Genomic DNA, 17,312 nt, shown 5'->3' with positions numbered 1-17,312 from the left:
AAACTTAAAAGCATACGAGATTAATTTTCATGGGCCACATTGTACCATCTGTAGAACTCCCTATTGAAATACATGGAGAGTTCTTCTTTAAAATTGATGGTATCGTGTGGCCTCACAGTATTAATCACATTTTTTAGCTCCTTGGGTTCAGGATTCAGCACTGGTAATGCAAATCAATAAAAGTTAGAAAGTACCGGATCTGTACATTTGAACACATACGAAGAGCAGGGTTTAATTCATGGTGAAGAATATGGAGAGCTATGGCACAAGTGTTTTGCAGGACTGAAAGCCCAAAATGTTCCCTCCCAGGCCAGAAAGCCACACAAAAACTTGCAAAGGGCAGATTCAAAACAGTCACTGGACTGGAGAAAAAGAAGAGAGAAGATGTCAGGTCCTTAGCACAGCAGAAAAGTACCAGCTACAGTAAAATGGCATGTGAAGTTCCATTGCTATACCACGCTTGATATGAGTATATGTGCCCCAGGATTTAAAAAGCAGGGAAGCAAAGAAACAGAGCTTGTGTTGCTTATTTTATGGTCTTTCTTTAGGTTCAGGACCTTTCTCTCAAAAGCAGAATTTTGACCAACCCTCCCCCACGTTTTTTCCCCCATTGTGGTCAGTTTCTGTGTTAGAACTACAGAGCCAAATGTTGTGTTTCTGTATAATATCTCTACACCTGACAAGGTTGATACCACCAGCCTTTCAGACACAGGTGAGGAGGAATCATTTTCAACTTTTGTCCTACATAAGGCTGGTGTTCTGTCAATACAGAATCATAGAATATAAGGGTTGGAAGGGACCTTAGCAGGTCATCTAGTCCAACCCCCTGCTCAAAGCAGGACCACTCCCCAGTTTTTTGCCCCAAATGGCCCCCTTAAGGATTGAACTCACAACCCTGGGTTTAGCAGGCCAATGCTCAAACCACTGAGCTATCCCTCCCCCCAAATAAGGGTTTATATAACTTTTAGTGTTTGCTGGGCCCCCATAATGTACGTAGACCCAAAAGGTTCAGCTCGTTCAGTGAACCATCTAAATGTTGGCCTTACTCAAAGCAAATCTTTAATCCTTTCAGTCGCTTTGAAAAGAGAATGTATCTGTACCATTCAAGAACACCTAGAATTACTCGAATACAGGGGGCAATGGAAGGGGGGAAATCAGAAAAGTATCATCAGCAGTTGAATTGGACTTGCTTGTGTTAGTATGACATATCAACACATTTCTTGACCTAATCTGTCTTTTTCCCTTGCTCGCATATGTTTCTGCACTCCGCAGATTAGTAGAGCAAATATACAAAACTAAAGTATGGAAGAAAAATAATGGTGGCATTTCAGGAGATCTAGTTAACTTCACTTTCTTCTCCTCCACTTTCTATTCCATGTTGCTGATTGGTTTGGTACACTGTGCTTCAAAGACTTAGTTTCACAGAACATTATGTGGGATCAGGAAAGAGGCATGTGAAGGGAATACACCAGGGGTTGGGGGGATTTAGGGACATGTAAAGGGGGCATTGAATTAGACAGAAATAAATGGAAACAGAAAAGAAAAAAATAACAAGGAGAGATAAAATATGAGATGCTGAATAATGAATGTCCTGGCCAGAAGGGAATAGGTAATGAGTACGGGTGCAGTTGTGTATGTGGGGGAGAGGGGCGGGGGGGACAGACTGAATAGCATTGTAAATAAGTATAGAGAATGAGAAACAAATGAGTATGGATTAAATTTAAATAAATTAAAGACATTTTAATTTCACTGTTTTTACACTAGATTTTATATGTCTGACATTAGGAAGGAGAAACGGCCTCTGTATCAATTTTTAATAAATACTAATGATCTCTTAAATTAAATTTTGAAATTAAAAATATTACTAACATTAAATATTAAAGAACCGCATGAAGCCTTTTAAAAATATTTATTAAGCTCTTCAGTTCAGTACTTGTGATATTGAATTTTACGTATATTACCTGTTTACTTTACTCCTTGTGCACACGGCTTTACATTGGCCTACTTCTCACCTCCCATCCCTCCCCAGAGTGCACAGCCAGTTCAGCCCCAGCCTATACTTTGTTTCTCAACACATCTCGAGGACCCTGGGCTCTGCACAACACTGCCCCGGCCTACATTTCTGTAATGACATCATGAAGCAGGGGGGAGTATTTTAAATATCTGTGTTTTTAAAAATCAGTTTTGTCTAATCCAGGATCACAAGTACTAAAATGCTTTAATCATGGCTGTGCATGACTACAGGACAGCGCTAAGTTTTTTTGTGCACCTTAATTGTACATCTCCACAACTTCACATGTGTAATTTCTTTTAAGTGTAACCTTAACTCTGAATTTCCCTAGTTTGTAATGCTTAGGATAATTAGTTTTTTACCCTTAAATTACTGATGTATGCTCTCAATCTTAATGCTATTTTAATGTCTTTTTTTTTTTTGTCTTAGAATATCATGCTGTGACTGACACTGGGTCTGATTCTTCACTGCCTTGTAATTGACATAGTCTTTTACACCTGAATCTAGTAGGTGCAAAATGCTAGCAGCATCACTACATGAAGCACAATGCTGTGGAGAATCAGGCCAGCTCTCCATTTGTTTTAACCCTTGTCCTTTCCTATCCCTATTCCTCTATCTGTTATTTCCTGTGTTTGCTTGATTTAGCTTGCAAGCTCTCTGAGACAGGAATGATGTGGTTTTTATTTCTGCAAAACACCATGGAAATGTAGGCTGCATTATAAAGAATAAGTAATGATAACGTGAAACACAGCACGCTATATATAAATATGCAAAGTATAAGAGGACCTGACAAAGCAGAAGTGATGAAAGGAAGATGCTAGCTCTTTAAGTGGGGCTTGTTGAGAAGAGGACTATACCACAATGTTTTCCACCGGCCTGACCAATGAGTATGGGCCAGAATAATTTAGTGTACTATTTCCCCTTCTCAATAATCAGACCAGTCTATGATCTTAAGAACCCTCTGGGCATATTTCTAGGCTCAAAATGAGAGTATTAAAGGAGTCATGTTGCTTTTTTATAACCTTCTAACCATCTCTTGAGGAAAAGCTACTAATCCACTTAAACAATTACCTTTTAGAGAAGAAGAGACTAAGATCTAAGCCTGTGAAATATATGAAAACCTCCTGTAGCAAGGAAGTGGAATGCAGCCATTACCAGACATGTAATGCCAATGAAAAAAATCATCACTGGACTGAATCTGCTCTGTATTTTTATTCATGTCACTGTTGTACAGGGGATGAAGCCTAAACCTAATGAAGGAAATAATATGCAATTGATCATGGTTTAGAAAGAGAAAGAGAGAACTCTTGACTCGTGTCATATTGTTGCATTTCAAATTTCCCTTTGCCATCTCTTTCAGTGAATTACTACACTCACTGTGCCACTTACCAGCCTTCTTTCAGCCATCTACAAAGACCAATATGCCAAAGTCCTGTTCTGATTGTGAACAGGTCAACCCCGCTTTTTATGACTCAGAGCACAAAAACAAAATTTGCCCTTTAGAAAAAGATTATCTGCAGTCATGCCCGATTTTAAATTAATGTTAATTTAAAATAGTTCTAGTAGCCAAGAGATATACGTTTGTACCATGGAAGCTTTTGATGCAGGCTTCCGTCATGCTTTTTAAGAGGTAACAGCACAATGGAATGATGTTTGGACTACTGAACTGCTGTTAGCTTGTCCTGTCTGTTTCTCCTACAGCAGAGATACTCAGACTGCAGCTCAAGAGCCGGAAGTGGCTCTTTAATGTGTCTCCTGCAGCTCTTTGCATCACATGATATTAAAACACCATGTGATTTAATTATTAACCAAACAGGGTGCTTTAATTATGCTATCAACCAATTGTAAAGGATCAGATAACACTACTTGGTCAATCATTTTGCTGTGAGAATGAGAGAGAGAGAGAGAGAGAGAGAGAGAGTAAATGAAACAACAAATTCACACTACTGTGGCTCATTTCTGTAATGTTGATCACTAATTTGACTCCTGAGGTCTGAGTATCCCTGTCCTAGAGAAATGCTTTCCTCCGAGGAGCCCAGCTGTTCAATAGCCATCACAGATTTTTCATCCCTGCTAGTGAGCCCCGGCAAAATCCTTTCCTCTGATCTTCCTTGCCCAGTGTGCCACATATCAGGCACTGTATGTTATAGGAGTTATTGTTCTGGCCTAGTGGGGAAAATAAGCCCTCTATCAGGTGTCCCCCTGTGACCTGATCTTTGCTGTTCTGGACTGAGAACGCTAATTTAACCTGCCTTGTACCATCTGCTAGTGCCTGCTATGTTTCTGAAAATGATTGTGCCATCACCACCTGTATAAACAAGCAACTGCTCAGTCTTCAGCACTCCTGCTTTTATTCAGGCAGATGCAATTCCTCATTTTCAGATCTTTTTGCATTTTGTTAATTATTGGGGGCCACAATACACCTATCTATTTTGACCACAGTGCACTTGTCTGAAGGTACACATGTGTTCTTTGGATTTTTTTCAGTTGTGATTTCATCCAAGGTTCATATTTCCGAAATGGAGCAAAAACTCATAAAGCACAGATATAATGCATATAATACCAATTTGCTGAATGTCAGTGTACACTGACCTTCTATTACAAACACTGGCAGATGGCCATTGCTTGAGTACTCAAGAGTTGCTTGAATAGAAAATCAAGCAATGGCTTAGCCTGTATTTTTGCCTCTGCATCAGTGCCCATAGCAACACTCAGTGGTAGCTGTATGAATCTGATGCCTCTGCTGCTACCAGTTACTTTCCAGCACAGTAAAGCCATTGGTGATCCCAAGGCTACCATATTCTGTTCTGTCAAAACTACAAAATATCAAGGCTGGCCTGCTGGTGAGAAGACAGGAGCACATTGGCTGCTTGGCGGGAAGCCTAGGTTCAGCAGCAGCTGACAGCTCACAGAAGCTGGGGAGATCTTCAGAGAACAGCAGTAGTAGTAGTTATTCTCATAGATCAACCACAGCTTTGTGAGCCATGAAGAGGGAAAGAAAGTCAGCCAGCTTCATATAAATTCCATGCAAAAATGACCATAAATGCATCATTATAACAAAGGAATCAAATGCTCAGAAGTCAGGAAAATGCAGGATCAGATGATGATCCTGCAGTCAAATCTGTGCAGTCACCCATGGCAGCCCTATTGACTTCACTGAGGCATCGTGAAGGCATAAACATTAATTATTATTGTGCATACAGACTACCATTTTTGTTTTGCAGGGGTTTGCGCTGAGCTGTCTTCTATGAACTGGTCTTTTTCCTGAATGTTTACAGTTATTTTTGATCCCAGTAATGTGAATGAATAGTTCAAATTATTCCCTCCAGTGTGCATTACCTGGGATAGCCACTCTTCTGTCATCTCTCTCACTTTGTGTAACAGATAATTTGGGAATTTCGGAAACTACAACTGCACATTCCGAGCACATTGTGGGTGCTACTGGAAAGCAGCAACAGTGTGGGGATGCTTCAGAGTCCAGTATTGACCTCTCCTTTTCTCCTGGTCCAAGTTTCTTCTCCCATATAGCACTCATACATATAGTGCTAAATTCTGCCCAGTCCGTGCACAGGTCAGAGTATATAATGTGTATATTTTCAGTTGGGCTGAACACCCACCTCCCTGCTTGTGGGTGCAGCTTGCATTTTTGTGCCTGCAAAATAAATTGTTGGCAGAAGGGAACAAAGCTGTGTAGTTGCCCTTCTACATATCTGATTTGAACCTGCAACTGGATTGTGACTGCCATGATATGAATTCAACTTTTTAAACATTCTTTTCGTAATGGTTGGTTTTTAAAAGTGGCATTTGTTTTTATATATTTTTTTTACAATTTGTGAATTTTTGGACTGCACTCCTTAGATGTGCCTATGATATAACACACCTGCAAGTGCCTACCTCCACAACAAACATCATCTTGGAATGGGCATCTCCCTATATAATACAGATTAATTTTAACCCTAACAACAGCCTAATGGAAAGAGCGCACTGCGCGCTAAATGCCAAACACTCGCTGAAAGCTTTCCTTTGTTAGAGTTCCATCGTTTAGTCAGCACCAGCTTCTAAAAAGATTCCACAGAGTTAATGTTTCCATTTCTTTTAATTCGTTAGTAATGATGACACAGCCATAACACAGCTGTGTTGCAGCTCCAAGGAGTGAGTGCAAATGTTGCCCAGTATTCCTCTAGCTCTGTTCATTCTTCGGCTCGGAAGTGGGGCTGAACAGCATGTTGCTGTTCAAAGGATATGGTGACATTTTCCTTTCTTTGGTGGAAAAGTTCTTTTAAAGGAAGTCTTTTTTTTTTAATGTGACATTTTCTCTGCAAAATGCTGACCTAATTTCCTCAGAATAATGTAAATGGTGACACAGTTGAAACATTCTGCTGGCAAATGTATAGATAAAGCGGAACTATTTTATGATTCAATTATCCCAAGGTAGTGATGGGTCCCTGTTGTGTTGCTCCTCCATGCACATAGTAGGGCTAGTTCTCCTTAGTTACCCTTTGTCGGTAGAACCTTCACTGCAGTTTTGTTACTAAGAAAGCATTTAGCATGGTTAGTTATAAGAGATACATTTAAGATATTATCCACGACTACTGTGTCTGGCCTAACTGTTCATAACAGCTACCCCCTACCCATGACTGTCTCAAGAGACCATGTTCCCTAGGAGGCAATAAATCTTTTACTCTGATGCAAGAGGATGGGATGCATCAAGGAACTGGTAGTGGGTCACCAAATTTGTCCTTTTCTTATCACTATTTCAAATCGAGCCTAGAAAAGTAGTGACCAAAACTTGTACCACCAAATGTCTGCCCAGTGGCTTGTGTGAAGTGGCTCTGTCTAGATTGGACATCTGTCCACATTACAAAATCACAAGCACAGTAGGCACCATTACTGGCAGTCTTAGAGAGGCCAAGGATTTAACAGGCAGGAAGAGTGAGCTCCATTCCCACCCTTACATAGGATCCCCCCAGACTAGGACTGAGACATGTTGCCAGGACTCTGCAAGGAAGGTTACACTGCAGCTAGCTGGGCTAGGCCTATTCTGTAGATAAAGGACTTCGGGATCCAGGTTTGTCAATCCAGAACCTTCCAGTGTAATTATATTTCTTTCATTATTTACACAGGTAGCATAGCATCATTCCACCAATCTCCTTGAATACAAGCAAAGAAGAGTAACACACTGCTTAACTTTGCATTTTATGTACCATGCAGAGGCACTAAGCCCCACACTGGTATCCTAATCAATCAGATTCAAGAGCCACACAGACTAAATGTGATGTGACTCATATGAACCTCGTGTGGGTCTTCGACCTTCTCTAGTGATTGGACGATGTAATAGGCTTATTGGTCTGCCACTGCCTATCAACTAACAGAACTGGCCTGTTAGTTTGAGCAGTAGTAGCTTGCAATTTTAGCCCCAGAACCTCAGGTTCATTCCCCACAAATAGCCTCAACCAGTCGTGGTAGTAACAAAGTTTGTTAAAGTAGATTACACTGGGTTGAATCTGACTTCAGAATCTAAGAACCAAAGAAATCAATTGTCAAGTCTACTCTAATTATCAAGATGATGTTTGGGTGGTTATACAAACAAGCACACAATTCAGCCACTTATTATTCAGGGGAAATGAACATAGGTCAGACACAGCAACCTTTTTGATCTATGAATTCTGTTTTTCCTTTAGAGGGCCTCCTGTTACATTTTGTTATTCTGTATATTTCATGGAACAAAAAGTTCACCATTTAAAAATGACCCATTCTGAGTCTATGTTCTTTGAGGAAGGAAGAGTTTGTTGTTGTCCTGAAGATGATGTATTTGTATGAGAATCTCCTGAGATTTCATATTTAACAGTGACAATGAGGATAACAACCTCACTGTGAAATCACATTCAGGAAAAGAATTGCAGCAAAGTCAACACAAAATGAAAAGCAGAACCCAAGCAAAAACACAGTTTTATGCAGCAAGAAAAAAAACCTGCAATGCCTACCTAATAGGGATTGTTGTAAGGAATCATTAGTTAATTGCAGTAAAATGCTTTGAAAGTGAAAATATATAGAAGAGGTAATTATTATTATTCCCAGGGATCTGGTAGATGAAACCATCTACTTTGCTGTCTGTTTCCACAAAGCTACATAGAAGAAAAGGAAAGTTTCTAAAATAAAAGGAGAAAAACATTCCTGATGGAAAGGAAAAAGGTGTGCGCCATTTCTGGAACAAAATAATAAAAAGCTACACATCAGAATAAAAAAATTAACCAACAGGAGTAGTGTGTGATTGAAAAGATCCTAATGGGCCAGGGGGTTATTAGCAGTGAGTGGATGCTGCTGAGTTAACACTGGAGATATTAATTTAAATAAAAATCTCTAAATTACATTGTATAATTGCCCCTCTGGGCCATTTTGATGGGAATATGGATATGTCAACTTTCTGCACTGAATGTTTCAACTATTTTGTGGCTCCAAATACAATACAGGAAGTCTGAAATGTATCTATACTTCTGAACCTGATGGGAGGTAAAATGTTCACCTTATTACAGAGTTTGATACAACCACACAATTCCAAAGTGCTCCGGCATTTCAGTAATGAGTGTCCTGAGTTACGCCTGTAAACAGAACTACTCATGTGCTTTAAAGCTAAGTGTTTGCAGGATGACGCCGGGCCCTATTTTGTTGCACCATAAAGCATACTTCCTGCTTCCTCCTGAACTTCATCAAGATTCTTGATGAGTCTTCAGGACTGCAACATTTCACATCTGGGGCTTAACCCCTCTAGCAAACTTAATTTTTCCTTAGGTTTTTTTTTTCCCCCTAATACAACAGGTAAATTATTACTTGCCTTAACTATGAATCATTTCATACCTCATTCTGTAAAGGAACCAAAAGTTCCCTCCAGTGTTTTGGCATAATTCCATTACATATTATTTCTGTTTAATATTAAAATCTTTTCCGGATGTTTAAATAAACTGGAAATCTCTTTGGAACTACTTACTGGGGAAATAAGTACATGCACACAAATTGTCACTGTCCTATATACATTTCATTATGAATTGTCCTTCATGCAGAACTTGACACATTATACAAAGTGACTGTAGAACTGCATGTTTCTCTCTTGGACTACAGTTTATTTCTTTACTTGTGCATTATGTTCTCTTTTTATTTGTATTATTATTATTTACAATAAAAATGATAAATGAACACCACAGCCCCTTCCCAGGAAGCAAGCAAAAAGGGATTTCCAAAGATTCTAATTAAAAGCAGCTTTTCAGAGGTTAATCCAATAAACTACAGTATAAAAGAACTTGCATTTGGATAGGCAAGTGGACGCACCAAGGTGATGGAGCTGGAGAATGTAATGGCACTCTGCTCCTACTTATTGTAATGTATGTTCCTTCATTGTTTAAAATGGGAACTTTCCTTTCTTGTTGTGGCTGCTGTTGGCTAGTCCCTCTTTGGGACTGGGCAATTCCCTGGGCTTGTTCATGGGATGATGGTTCTAATTCAGACCATGGTGGCAGTAATACAAAATCATTACCGTCTAACAACTTGTTTATTTGCCTGTGGGAAATGAATTGATGAGCTTAGTTCAGGTCCAAGCAGACAGGCACCCATATCACGACTGGTACTCTCAGAAAATCTCAGCAATGAATCTGCCAGGAACTGTATGTGCATGGAGACTTTAGGCCTGACTGAAAGCTCCTTGCAGTCAATGGAAAACTTCGCTGGCTTCAGTGGGAGCTGGACAGGCCCTATGGGCACTATTGTCCTCAGAGGTGGTCTCCGTGGATTATGAGTGGGAGAGGTAGGGGGAAGCTTTGACCACTGCTTTGCAAATTCTGTGCCTGTATTGGGGACTACAGTACTATCAATGGCCTCACTTTCTGAGAATTATATTTCACTTTAAAAAGAAAAGGAGCACTTGTGGCACCTTAGAGACTAACACATTTATTTGAGCATAAGCTTTCAAGAGCTACAGCTCACTTCATCGGATGCATGCAGTGGAAAATACAGTGGAGAGATTTTATATACACAGAGACCATGAAACAATGGGTGTTACCATACACACTGTAACAAGAGTGATCAGGTAAGGTGAGCTATTACCAGTGGGGGCGGGAGGGGAACCTTTTGTAGTGATAATCAAGGTGGCCCATTTCCAGCAATTGACAAGAATGTGTGAGAAACAGTGGGGAGGAGGAGGGGAAATAAACATTGGAAAATAGTTTTACTTTGTGTAATGACCCATCCACTCCCAGTCTTTATTCAAGCCTAAGTTAATTGTATCCAGTTTGCAAATTAATTCCAATTCAGCAGTCTCTCGTTGGAGTCTGTTTCTGAAGTTTTTTTGTTGAAGAATTGCCACTTTTAGGTCTGTAATCGAGTAGCCAAAGAGATTGAAGTGTTCTCTGACTGGTTTTTGAATGTTATAATTCTTGACATCTGATTTGTGTCCATTTATTCTTTTACGTAGAGACTGTCCAGTTTGACCAATGTACATGGCAGAGGGGCATTGCTTGCACATGATGGCATATATCACATTGGTAGATGTGCAGGTGAACGAGCCTCTGATAGTGTGGCTGATGTGATTAGGCCCTATGATGGTGTCCCCTGAATAGGTATGCGGACACAGTTGGCAACGGGCTTTGTTGCAAAGATAGCTTCCTGGGTTAGTGGTTCTGTTGTGTGGTGTGTGGTTGCTGGTGAGTATTTGCTTCAGGTTGGTGGGCTGTCTGTAAGCAAGGACTGGACTGTCTCCCAAGATCTGTGAGAGTGATGGGTCGTCCTTCAGGATAGGTTGTAGATCCTTGATGATGCATTGGAGAGGTTTTAGTTGGGGGCTGAAGGTGATGGCTAGTGGCGTTCTGTTATTTTCTTTGTTGGGCCTGTCCTGTGGTAGGTAACTTCTGGGTACTCTTCTGGCTCTGTCAATCTGTTTCTTCACTTCAGCAGGTGGGTATTGTAGTTGTAAGAATGCTTGATAGAGATCTTGTAGGTGTTTGTCTGAGGGGCTGGAGCAAATGCAGTTGTATCATAGAGCTTGGCTGTAGACAATGGATCGTGTGGTGTGGTCTGGATAAAAGCTGGAGGCATGTAGGTAAGCATAGTGGTCAGTAGGTTTCCGGTATAGAGTGGTGTTTATGTGACCATCACTTATTAGCACCATAGTGTCCAGGAAATGGATCTCTTGTGTGGACTGGTCCAGGTTGAGGTTGATGGTGGGATGATGCACATCTACAATGTGATATATGCCATCATGTGCCAGCAATGCCCCTCTGCCATGTACATTGGCCAAACTGGACAGTCTCTATGTAAAAGAATAAATGGACACAAATCAGACGTCAAGAAGTATAACATTCAAAAACCAGTCGGAGAACACTTCAATCTCTTTGGTCACTCAATTACAGACCTAGGAGTGGCAATTCTTCAACAAAAAAACTGCAAAAACAGACTCCAACAAGAGACTGCTGAATTGGAATTAATTTGCAAACTGGATATAATTAACTTAGGCTTGAATAAAGACTGGGAGTGGATGGGTCATTACACAAAGTAAAACTATTTCCCCATGTTCATTCCGCCACCACCACTGTTCCTCAGACGTTCTTGTCAACTGCTGGAAACGGCCCACCTTGATTATCACTACAAAAGGTTTTTTTTTCTCTCCTGCTGGTAATAGCTCACTTTACCTGATCACTCTTGTTACAGTGTGTATGGTAACACCCATTGTTTCATGTTTTCTGTGTATATAAAATCTCCCCACTGTATTTTCCACTGCATGCGTCCGATGAAGTGAGCTGTAGCTCACGAAAGCTTATGCTCAAATAAATTGGTTAGTCTCTAAGGTGCCACAAGTACTCCTTTTCTTTTTGTGGATACAGACTAACATGGCTGCTCCTCTGAAACCGGTCATTTCACTTTAAATATAATGGCTCTTACCTCTAGGCACAGCCATACTGTCGCATGCTCCCTTTGTAAGGCACATCAGGAATGCATTCTCAGGCTTATGCCAGACAGGAGGTTTGATGTCTATATTTATTATTCATTATTATTATTATTATGGTAGCTCTGAATTTTTTTTAAAGAAAGTGTTATTTTTTGAGGGTGCAGGGACAGAGGAGGAGCAGCAGCAGAGTGAGCTGATGCCATTTCAACCTTAACTCTTTTTTAATTATGTTTTTGTTTAGGATTTTCCCTCATTTTTTTGAATGGGTACCAAAAAATGTTTTATTGGGTTGGTGTATAAAGTCCACTGCTGACAACAATGGAGAACTGGACACAATTTAAGACAAACTGGCTACATGGACCGGACATGGGAAGGTTTGTAGGAAATGTAGGGGATGTAGGAAAATCCTCATACAGAATCTATAAGTACTAAGTATTATCTAAAGTACTTGCAGGGCTCCCATCACTACAGTATCTAAGCACCTCACAGACTTCAGTGTATTGAACCTCACAACAGCACTGTGAGATAAAGAGGTACTTCTATCCCCATTTTACAGCTCAGAAGCTGAGGCACAGAGAGGCTAAGTGACTTGCCCAAGGTCACACAGAAAGCCTGTGACAGAACAGGGACTTGATCCCAGTTCTTCAGAACTCTAGACTAGAGCTAGGACCATCCTTCCTCTCCTTTTGGAAAGTCAAATACCCGTGTCTTGGAGAGCAAGCTCCGATGAAAGAACATCAGTTTGGCAGGGGAGCCAGAAGGCAACAAAAGTAGAAGAAATGTAAAGATTCTTGGATTAAAACAACCTTCTTGTAAAAGTTTATCAGACAGTGCCTGGTGCCTTGTGCAGTCTTGTTGCATTACATAGCTGTTGGCATAAAGGAAAACTGGCATATAAATCTGAGCGCACTTCTCAGACCTCAGAAATATTATTCTAACAAGGCAGCAACCGCAATCTCATTCAGAGTCCAAAGGCATCTGTCAAAGCAAGACTAAAATGGATGGCTCAGGAGTTTACATTGCTATGCACTCTTTTGGAGAAAATACAGTTGTTTATCTCTCTCCCAGGGATGCAATGCTGTATTTGGACAAGAGGGCCGCTGACAGTTTCCCAGCACTGGAAGAGATGCACTCAGAAGTTTCTCATGTTTGTATTTTCCATACCGTCTTTGACTATGATATATGAACTGTCTGCTTTCAGGATTTAGTCTGTGTTGACAATATTGGACTATAAAAAAGGACTCATGTATTGACATGAAGCTTTGCAATTGTCTTCCATGAGGAGCCACCTGCCTGGAAAAATACAGTTTACATGTTGTAACTAGCAAATGAGGCTGCTCTCTCTAATTAGCTAATGCCAACGAGAGATGCTACAGAAGGAAATAATATAAACAACATGGTCAAAATAGCTTTGTAAGGCAGTTAGGGGTTAGTCTGAAATATTTTGGTGACTGGGATCAGTCTGTACAACTTCCTTACCAGATGCAAAAATCCCTTCCAACCAAATTATTGTTTATCAGCAGTATAACACAGACCTGGTAGTCTGAACAAATGGGTTCTATTTCCATCTTCAGAACTCCCTTGCTGTGAGACAAGAAATTAACTTCTTTTTGCCCCAGTTTATCCACCTGTAAAATGGGTATATTGTCTAAGAAGGCTGTTGGGAAGTTAAATTAATGACAACCATAAAGCTCTATGAGATTCTTGGAGTTAAAGGTGTTGTGTAAGCAATATTGCTCTTTATTATCATTAGGAGCAGTACTTGACTCACAAGAGACCGTGAAGGTTGTTGCTTCCACTGGTGGTGATGACCCTTATGGCAGGATTGCTGAAGAGGGGAACAATTTTAGTGACCTGTTAAAACTTAAGGGATGAAATCCTAGCTGCATTGAATTGCATGGCAAAACTCCCACTAAGTTCAATAGAGTCAGGATTTCACCCAAGGTGTGGACAAACCAAAGCCCCAACACACACACACATATACATCCCCAGGGAGAAGATGTTAGTTAACAGTACCCATTCGGAAGTATTTTTATCAGAATAAACAGAAGAAGAAAAGAAACTGCTCATGGCAGTACACGGTGCAGCTGCGGGAGAAGTGGACGCAAAAATGGCTTTGGGACCTTTCCATGAGCTGAGGTTCGGCACAGTGCTCTATCCCTTCCAGTCCATGTCACACCCTGCAATAGCCAACCTCAACACACGTCCAGTGCAGGGGAGGGAAGAACACTGTATCGGCAGCTATGCCAGTTTTATGCCAGCCCAGGATTCCCTCTGCTGCTCCTTAAAGGTTGCCTTATGGTGCTAAGTGACCTTAGTGTGGCCTGGTTATCTGGTCTTTTCAACTCTTTCCCAGATGTTTCAAGATATTTTGTCAAGCCTTGTCATACCACTGAATGACAGAAAACACTACGACTGGTAAGCACAGATCTGTTCACTTTAGGCAGAAAGCAATGTCCAGCGTGCTGACAATTCCCCCCAAGTTTCCTCCATTGGATGTAACAGAGAGGGCTCTGGGGCATAAATATTTATTCTGAACATAGTCAGGAATTAGAGTTCATTATCTACAATTACACAAATATTTTAGACTCTAGGCACCATAATTCACCATAATTAAGCTGACACTTCATCTCCAAGTGCAACAAAAAAAATATAAACCTCCTTGGTTTACCAGCAGTGTCAGTTCCCCAAGCAAACAACAAGGAGTCCGGTGGCACCTTAAAGTCTAACCCATTTATTTGGGCATAAGCTTTCGTGGGTAAAAAACCTCTAAGGCAGAGGACAAGCAGAAAGAGCCTGAGTCCATAATCTTTCTGGGGAGGAAAAAGCTTGCTTACTGACAGTGGGTCAGTTAGCGAGAGAACTGCCTTCATGTCAGCTTTAGAATGGCCCACATATGCACCTTGCTGTCATTGGTGCAGGTGGTGACAATGACAGGTTGCCTTCACCGAGGGGATAGAAGGAAGACTGCACAAAAATGGATGAACAAATAGCAAGATTGAAAGAGAAAAACAAAAACACTCCTGAGTGCAAAAACCCAGAGAAAAATGCATGCAGAAAGTCTGAGCCCAATGAAGCAAGGTGCTGGAGACTTTCAGCTTCCACTGATTCCAGTAGCAGTTTTGTGTGCCCAGCACCTAGCAAGATCAAGACCTAAATCTGGAAAATACAGTCATAGGATAAAGGCAGATTATTGACCAGACAAACCAAATTCAATGATCATCTCTATGCTGCTTCTCTATTTCTGTAACTGAAAGGCTATTATTAGGCTCCCTCTCTCTCTCTCTGTTTTTAATAGCTCTTCAAGCAATGCCTCTGTAAAACATTCAAAAAAAGTAAACACTAGCTTTAGGCCATTTGATTATCCGTTTCCCAGAACCCTGTGTTCTACCCTATTTTTCTCAGTATTCCTTTAATACTAAAAACAGGAGATGACTGAAACTGGTTTAATGAATCTGCACAGTGGAGATTCCCCCTTTCTGTCCCCAGTAATAACCTTGTTACTCACCCTAAGCTGCACTGTGGTGGCAGAAAAACAAGTGGCTCCAGAAAAAAAACAGGCATGTGGAAAAGTTTCCTTGAAACACAAACACTTCCCCCACCCCGTCCTAATTGTTAAAAAATCGCTTAGCAAGCCTCCCATCTGCAGCCACGTTAACAATTATTTTATTTTCCATGTGAGATTAGCATCTGAAATGGGAGGAGAACTGGCGATGAAAGTATCTTTGAACAGGTGAGGTAAACACTCTGCAGGATAAGAAGAAAGCTAGCACACTGCATAGAGTACAGTGACAGGCAGCACCCAGGAAGTTTCTTTTGTGCTTGTCTCTTTTCTGATATAGCTTGTTTACTTCAAGGTGTGTATTCATTCACATGGATTTTCCCTGAAGTTCCAAGAAGGTGACAGGAGTGTGACGTGTGGGTGTGTACACTAAGATGTATCAGGCCATACCTTTTGTGTGTGCGTGCGCTAAAGAGTATCAGGCCATACCCATGAGATCCAGGAGGTTGACAACTTATTATGATGAGCAGTGTCTATATTGTGTGGGAAGCTGCTATCTTTTTTTTTAATGTTAAACAAACACAGTGAGAAGCTTTTGCACAGGTGTTTGCCTTTACATCCTTCAAAGCAAGTGAGGAACAAAATTTGCTAGTGCTTTTTCAAACGCATTGCTGTGCTGTGCTGAAGGAAGAGGTGAATGAAAGCAATAGCAATGGATAGCTATGCTCTTCAGAGCAGGGTCTGCGTCTTCCTATGTGTGTTTACAGCACCCAGCACAAGAGTGGCCCACTCCTAATTGGAGTCTTTGGGATCTACTACAAGGTAAATAAATAAGGATAATAATGCTCAATAGATTTTTTCTTGTTCTATTGCAATGGTCTTAACATTGAACTTTCCATTCCAACTTCTTCTGACTGACTCAGACTCCTCTACTTCCATACCTGACAATAAAAGAGGAAGTTAAGCAGTAATAAATAGTATAACCCATAAATAAAGATTTATGGGGTAGAATCTCATCTTGATACATGGAGCTTTAGCTAGGAAAATGGGACCAAATTCTTCTCTCAGTTACACAAGTTCAATCCTTCTGAAGTCTACCCATCTGGGTATTTATATGGTCCCCTTTGCTGTGGAATCCGAGTTCTTGACACAAGGTAGCTGGTCCCTGTGAATAAACTAAGCCCAGCGCCCTTGGACAAGAGCAGGTGAGTCCAATGCAGCCAATTAAAGGGGGCTGGACTATGAAGTGCTGCCAGTGGGCAGGAGGGGATTGATTGAGACAGGAAGCCAGAGTAGAGTAGAATGCTAACTTCTGTGGTGTGTCCCCTGGAGCAATGGGCCAGGTGCTCAGGGAGGCAGCAGAGGTGGTCAGAACTGGCAAGCTGCCCGAGGCCCCTGAGATGGATGGTGCTGAAACCTCAAAGCAAGGACTGAGTTTTTCTGTTTGGTTACTTGCTTCTACTAAGAAAATAAACTTCCTTGCAAGAGACTGGGCATGGCAGAGTATATTTTGGAGTGGTGGAGAAGCCCTGCCCCGGGATAGCACCTCATAGACATGAATGAATTTATCCACATTACCTCACCTACGAGGTAGGGAAGAATTATTCCTGTTTTATGGATGGGAAACTGAGGTCCAGAGAGAGTAAATGACATGCCCAGGAAGTGTGTGGCTTAAGCTGGATGTCCTGAGGCTCAGTCCAGTGCCTTAACCTCAAGATTGTCCCTCCTCTTCTGCTTGCACACATGTAAATTTAAAAGAATTTGGCTCAGCAAATTTGCTATGATGAATCAAACCATTGATCCAACAACTGTAGTAACCTGCTTCCTGCAGTGTTCATTAGCTGATGCTTCAGATAAAGGCAAATTCC

The sequence above is a fragment of the Lepidochelys kempii genome, chromosome 2 (genome assembly GCF_965140285.1).
Source record: "Lepidochelys kempii isolate rLepKem1 chromosome 2, rLepKem1.hap1, whole genome shotgun sequence".
Taxonomy (NCBI): Eukaryota; Metazoa; Chordata; order Testudines; family Cheloniidae; genus Lepidochelys; species Lepidochelys kempii.
This window is presented reverse-complemented; position numbering follows the sequence as displayed.